Here is a 7,108-nt window from a genome sequence, read left to right as displayed (position 1 = left end):
ACTGTGATGAGTTTGTCTTTATAGCAACGTCTCACATTTGGCAGTGCACCTTTTAATGTTGATGACAGACATTACTATATGAAGAGAAGGTATAGGGATTTTGAAAGATGCTATAAGAAAATTTATGTTAAAAGTTATCTACATCTTGACTTGGTTGGTTCAAAAGGACAGAAAAATCCTTTTTAGGGAGAACATCTCTTTTGCCTCCGAAAAATATTAATGGGCCTATTTATTTAACAAGTGCATGGTTATGAGAACAGAATGTACATGGAAAAAGTGTAAGCCAAAAAAAAAGGAAAAAAAAAGGTTAAAATAATTTGCAAAATATGGTTGCATACGTTTTGAAAGTGTCTGTTGGTATTTTAAGGAATGAGACAATGCTAAAAAGGGAAAGATCCCAGAAATAAGATGCGGAACCAGAGTTCTAGTTAAAATGTATGTGAATTAGCTAGTGAAAATCTATGTTGAATTGGGAGACATATAGAATAGTGTTATTGAAAATTCAACTTTCTCTTGTTTATGCATTTTTCCACGATTTCTCTCTGTGGTTCACACTAGCTAGATGCTTATCAATCTTTTTTTTTTCTCCTTTAGAGCTACATTTTGCAGCTTTCCTTTCACTTAAGGTGGGAAATGTCACTAGTTTTGCTATGAATGAAAGTGAAATATACCCCTTCTTATCCTAACTATAGTGTTTGATGTAATCCTCCATGCTTGCTTTGAGTTTTGGGCAGCTGAATGCAGAGGATCCCCAGAATGATGTGTTAGATGACGTAGGGATAGTGCTCGGGGGACAAAGAAGCAAGGATGTAAATGTAATTTGGCTCTCAGAGTAATTTCTTGGTGGAGAGCTACCCAGAAGACTCACTCAACTCACATAATTGTGAAGAGAACTGAGGCTTATTGGGTAAAATAACTGAGGTTTGGGGGTTGTAATAACAGCTAGAATTAGCACCATAACCCGATAGTTATAATACATTTGTCATTACTCTAAGACATTACTCTAAGTCTTCAGTAAAATCTGTTTTACCTAAAATCCTTTTTTTTAGTGGTACTTTGGGGGAGTCGCAAAAGAAGTGAGTAGCCTGGAAATTCTATGCAGTTACATCAAAATAAGAAGCACGTGTCTGAAGTGGTGCTGGGCGTGATAACAAGAAGCCAGAGAGCAGAAATAAAAAGAAATAAAAAATAAAACAAAACAGAAACCTAGGTCCTATAATGACACAGAGAAAAAGAAGAACAACCTCTTTTCTAAAATCTATTGAAAAATAATCTTTGAAGACTGATAGTGAGTGGAAGCAGGGAAGGATATTCATTTCTGTTTTTATAGAGATTAGGACTCAATCTATTTTACATGAGTTTTAAATAAAGTGTGATCCAGGAATTCCAGAGACATGATGTCTCTTAGGTGGGCAGAAGCTTCACAACAACTTTTCTACAGTTTTGGGATCTTCATTTAAAGTGGGTTGCATGATACAAGAACCTTTTTTTTCAGTCTTCATGATGTATTCATTTTTAACATGCCACACTCCATTTGACTCATAGACATTTCACTAAGATGGCAGACTCCTGAAATTTCTGTAAGGTTTACCTTTTGTACAAGGCACGTGGAATACCATCAGCTTCCTGCTTATGTGGTCTCATAAGCAGGGTATCATCTACATTGGAGCATAACAATGTACTACGAAATGACAGATGTTCAAGGGTTTGACAGAATAAATTATATTACAGCATCAGAGATCTCACAGACCAGAAGATATATAAAGATATATTATTACCTCTTGCAGGAGAAAGCAAACATCATTTGATGTTCTGCCTTTTGGAATAAATAGTTTTAAAAAGCCTTGTTTCTAGGCAATCTGTGGTTTTAATTTAAAAAAATAAATTACATCTCTAATAATGGCTTCAGTTGGAGTGACCACCTGATCAAGCTTATGGTAAATTCACTGTCATTTTCCTAAACCTATTTGTCCTTGTGTAAGTCAAACTCAAGTTAAATAGAAAGTGATAGGAATTAGAACTGCTACTTACTTCAAATTTTCAACGGTGAAATAAACTTTGTTTTACCAAGGTCACTGCATTGCTTTTAGTTTATTGTTTGGTGTGGAAAATAAAACCTATTATTTTGTACCATGATAGCCTTCACTCGTGAATCAGGGAGGTAAAAGTGAAGATTCTTCAGTGCTGAATATATATATATATATATTACATATATATGTATATTTACTTTATACTTGAAATTGGGGGAGAAAAAAAAGAAAAAGCACAAGATTGCTTAACAGACCCTGTGAGATAGAATTAGTAACCTGACACCCAGAACTCCTCACTCTGAACAAAGATCCGCTTAGGCATGTGTGATCCTGATTGATTAGGATTAATTCAGAGCCATTATTCAAGAACCTAGTAGAGTTCTGAATGTTTCATTTTCCCAATGCACAAATATTCTTATCATATAACTGAAGATTCTTTGGAGGAATACTGGAAGTGAGATTTATAACATATCTTTGAGAAGATATCACTGGGACCTTCCTCAAGATTCCTCAGTGTGTACTTCCCTTAACATGCTATGTATTTGAACTGACCTGGCTCAAGTATTGCAATTGGGTCAGGGCCCATGATTCTCTAATTTTATGGGTTAAATAAAGCTTCCATTTTTTAGTCCTAAAGTTTTTTGTGTGTGTGTTTTTTTAATTAAAATAAAATTTTAATGGAATGCCCATACATTTTTAATATAGAGACCCTCTAATCAATTAGCTACCAGCAAAGATCCTCATGTAACCAACTGTCCCAAATAACACTCTAACACTGCTGGTAGCTTTGCTTCTAGTGCTTAAGTCATGCTTTTTTGACAACTCTAAATTCATAATCCTACCAAAAACATTGAAATTGAGACTATTTCAGTGACAGTTTTCTCATCTTTATCTATGTTTACACGGAATAGCCATTTAAATCAAAACTATTCCCATATGTTTATTCCCAAATGAAATCCAGATCTTCTGGTAAGTCTACTCATATCAATAAAGTAATCCAGATCTAAATATAGATACAAAACATAGTGGGAGAGGATAAGTAAGATTCCCCTTTGTAACCTCTAAAAGAGACAGATATTTGGGACCGACTTCCAGAGAATCTGGTTTCATTGGTCAAGACAATAGAATATTTTAAACAGGTAGTTTTAATGTGCAGCCAAGTAGGGTGATGGGCCTAGAGACACTGTAGAGTGGTATAAGTGATACTTGAGGAAAATTTACATACCTTTGTGAGCTAGCTATCCTCAAGTGTGGTCATTACAGTTTTCAGCAAGAGAGTCATTCAATATAGGAAGAAGGACTCTTTCAACTGGGAAAGGAAACAGTAAATTTGTTCATTTGGGGTATTCAGAGGCAACTGCATGTCTTCAATCTGTTTTTTAATTTGTACTTTTTCCTGAAAAGTGTCTCAGTTTTCATGTAAAAACTCTGGAAATTCTGCCAATATATCTTATGGAATATTTCAGTACCACTTAAGTTCAGATTCTATATTTAATATTCAGCTACTTGAACTCTGCTACTATAAGGAAAAACTTAGTGGTACTCTGACCATGCTTTTATTCAACAATTTAATTGAGTAATTTAAACTCTCCATCAAATTTAGAAGTATCCAGCTCACATCAGTCTTTTAAAATTGTCTATGGCAATAGCCACTTAAAGTTTGCTTTCAACAAGCATTTCATTCCAAGTACTTATGTTTAATAATTTAAATAATGTTTCACCATCTTGGGCCAGAGATTATCAGTGTTTTTTCGTGTTTTTTTTTTATGTTTTTTTTTTTTTGTCTATTTTAATTACATTAACTAGATCCTCATTGCCTTCAAACCTGAGTCAAAAAAACCTCTAGATTCTCATTTCTTTTAGCTTATTTTTCCTGCAACCATTTATTTTACCAAATACTATATTGCCCACTGTTGTTAGTTGCTGACAACAGAATTTCTCAAGCTAGATTTTTTTTTTAAAGAAACTAACAGACAGCTTATAGAGAATGTCTAAGAGTGTTTTAAAGTTTGAATGAAACATAGGACAATACACCTAGGGTAAGTGTCCAACAACAACATAGAATTGTTCATGTTGGGCAAGAAAATAATTTGGCATTTCTTCGAAAGGAATCTTTTCATCCATGCTGACATCTGTGTCTACAGCTTTGCACCTATGTCCCCACAAAGTTGACAGTGGATCCGTTTTATCAATGTTTTATAATTTCTTGAACTTGAAAAGAAAATTATATATATTTATTATATAAAATGTATATAATATATAAAATGCTATATATATAAAATGCTATATAATATATATATATATATAAAATGCTAACTTTCAGTTAAATGATATGAAATATATATATTTCATATCATTTAACTGAAAATTAGCATTTTATTAAGTTTTGAATGTAAACTACAAACAACAATAGTATTATTGTTACCTATAACTACCAAAGATGTCAATGGCACAGTAACTGAGAACCCCTGACATAGAACAACTAAATAGTTTTTCCTTAAGCCTTGATTTTCCTGGTGAAGGTTTGACGTGCTCACTTTAGCCTACTATATCTTGTGTACTGACTACTTGGTGGAACCTATATTACTTGAGAAAAAATAGCTATAATAGATGGTTCTAAGAAATATAGCACCTTCTAGCATCCATAATATAAGATGGCATTTAGAAGTCGAACTAGGTATGGAGTAAGCAAGTTGCTATATACTAAATAAATACAAATAATTTTCCTCTCATAAATATTTAAAAAATAAGGTTATTTAGTTTATGTGCACTTCCTACCTGTATAACGTGCATATATATTTTAGTGGCAAGCAATAGAAACTAAGAAAATATTTAACAAAAGTAGATTTATTGGAAAGATGATTAGGAAGATCACAGAAGTGATGTAATATCCTGAAGAATAGAAAACGTCCCCCTATTACACTTGACATTTCCCATAGCTAATACATTTGCATTTTTGAAGGAAAGTTATCGGCTTTAACAGTATTGAATAACTGAGGTTTCCAGGTGCCTCTGAGTCCTCAGTCTGTGAGGGATAAGGGGGCCCTGTTACTTTCCTTCATGCAACCGCCATTGACACCCTGGGAAAGATGTTACCTGGTTATTTCTGGGTGATGCTGAAATTCCTAACTCTCCATTGATCTCCTCTGACACCACATCTGAGGGCATGGGAAGGGTTGCCTCATTACTAGTGGATAAGGATGAAAGTCTAACCTCGCCATGTGGTCTCTGTTCACACTTTGGGTGGTGAGGAGGGGGCTTGTTACCCTCTGGAAGGGAATGAAATGTTCCCAAATCTCTACTCATCCTTCTTTGACACTGCCCTCGAAAATTTGTTGGGGTACATCTTTACAACCTCTCCAGATGGAATTCCAGGCTTCCTACTAGAATTTTCCTGGTGTATATGAAGGTGAGGCCACATGTTTTTCCCTCCGTAGCTTTGGCTGCAGCGAACAGTTATTGTAAGTTTTCCATCTTCTCATACTGCTCCTTTCTTATCCTTTGTTAGAGCGAAAACTTGTTTACCAACTTCCATTGGTATTTCTGAGTCACCAGCTTCTCTAGCATCCAGTCTGGAGTACTTGAGGCAAAAGAAAACTCTGGAAACTCACCATTGTGATATTTCTCAGATACCAAGGTCCTTAGCTAGTTTGCCTTCTTCTCTACATTTCAAAGTCTTTTTTTGTTTGTTTTATATATAATATCTAAGGGTTTTAGTTGTGGTTAGCAGAAGAAACGAGGAAAATTATTTTCTCCATCTTCCCAGAAACTGAAATAAGGTATATTTTTATCTTTCTATCATTTAAAATGACAGTCTGTCTTGAAAAAGATAAGTTAGGAGTTTTGTTCTATTTATTTTTGTTGTTGTTAATATTTACCGAATCCTTATTTAAAGGAAAACTATTCTATATTTATTAATAGCTCACTTAGGCTTCCCAGTTAAAGAAACTGAGCCACAGGGAACTTACTTGCCCTAGATCACACAACTAATGAGTATCAGAAGCAGGATGTGAAAATGGAAAATTTGGCTCCAGAGCCCTTTTAATTATATCTCTATACTTTCTCTCTCATCATGAGATGGATTACTATTGGTCTAGCCAGGGCCAGGTGCCTGCCTTGGACTGATATCTGTTGCTTGAAAAGTAGCATCTGTTAAAGAGAAAAGAGAAGGAGGAGTTGCTAGGAAACCAAACACAAGAAATAACATCAAGATTTGATGTCTAACTGGTGCCATGAATGAGTCAGAAACTTCCACATTTTTAATCTATGATTCACCTATACACTAATGCCTCCTGCATTCCTCAGAGCACAGTTTTCTCCTATAATTTACTGTCCTTTATTTAATTTCCTCTTTTATTTTCCAGTGCATTCACTTCTAACAAAAAAATTCTTAAATGTTATCTGTTTCTATTTGGTATTACCAAACTGTTTTATACTAAGTATAGCTGTATTTTACTCTACTGTTTTCTTTAAAGATTTTTGACTCAATTTTCAAAACTGAAGAGAAGTAGAGAGAACATTTAAACATTTGAAAGACCACTTTGAATTTCACCAATGATGACATTTTTTCTCTTATAGCTACATGTTTGTGGAACTAGTTGTCACTCCAGTTGTCTCCCAGCATCCATAAGGAATAAGTTCCAAGATCCCAGAGGATGCCTGAAACTGTGGATAGTACCCAAACCTACATATACTATGATTTTTCCTATACACACATGACTATGAAAAAGTTTAATTATAAATTAGGAACAGTAAGAGAACTAACAAAAAATAGAACAAGTCAGCTGAGAACATTCATCTTTTCACTTAAAGGAAGCACCTTATGGCTTCTCTTTAGCATATCTGAATTGCCAGCCTCACTACTCTTGTGCTTTGGGGCCATTACTAAGTAAAATAAGGGTCACGTGAACACAGCACTGTGATACCTTCACAGTCAATCTGATAAACAAGATGGCTACCAAGTGACTAAAGGGCGGGTAGCACATACAGTGTGGATACACTGGACAAAGGGATGATTCATGTCCAAGAAGGTAAGTGACATGGCCCCAGATTTCATCACAGAATGACAAACAGTTTAA

This window comes from Rhinolophus ferrumequinum, chromosome 4 (assembly GCF_004115265.2).
Source record: "Rhinolophus ferrumequinum isolate MPI-CBG mRhiFer1 chromosome 4, mRhiFer1_v1.p, whole genome shotgun sequence".
In the NCBI taxonomy this organism is placed as follows: Eukaryota; Metazoa; Chordata; class Mammalia; order Chiroptera; family Rhinolophidae; genus Rhinolophus; species Rhinolophus ferrumequinum.
Note: the sequence above shows the minus strand (reverse complement) of the source record.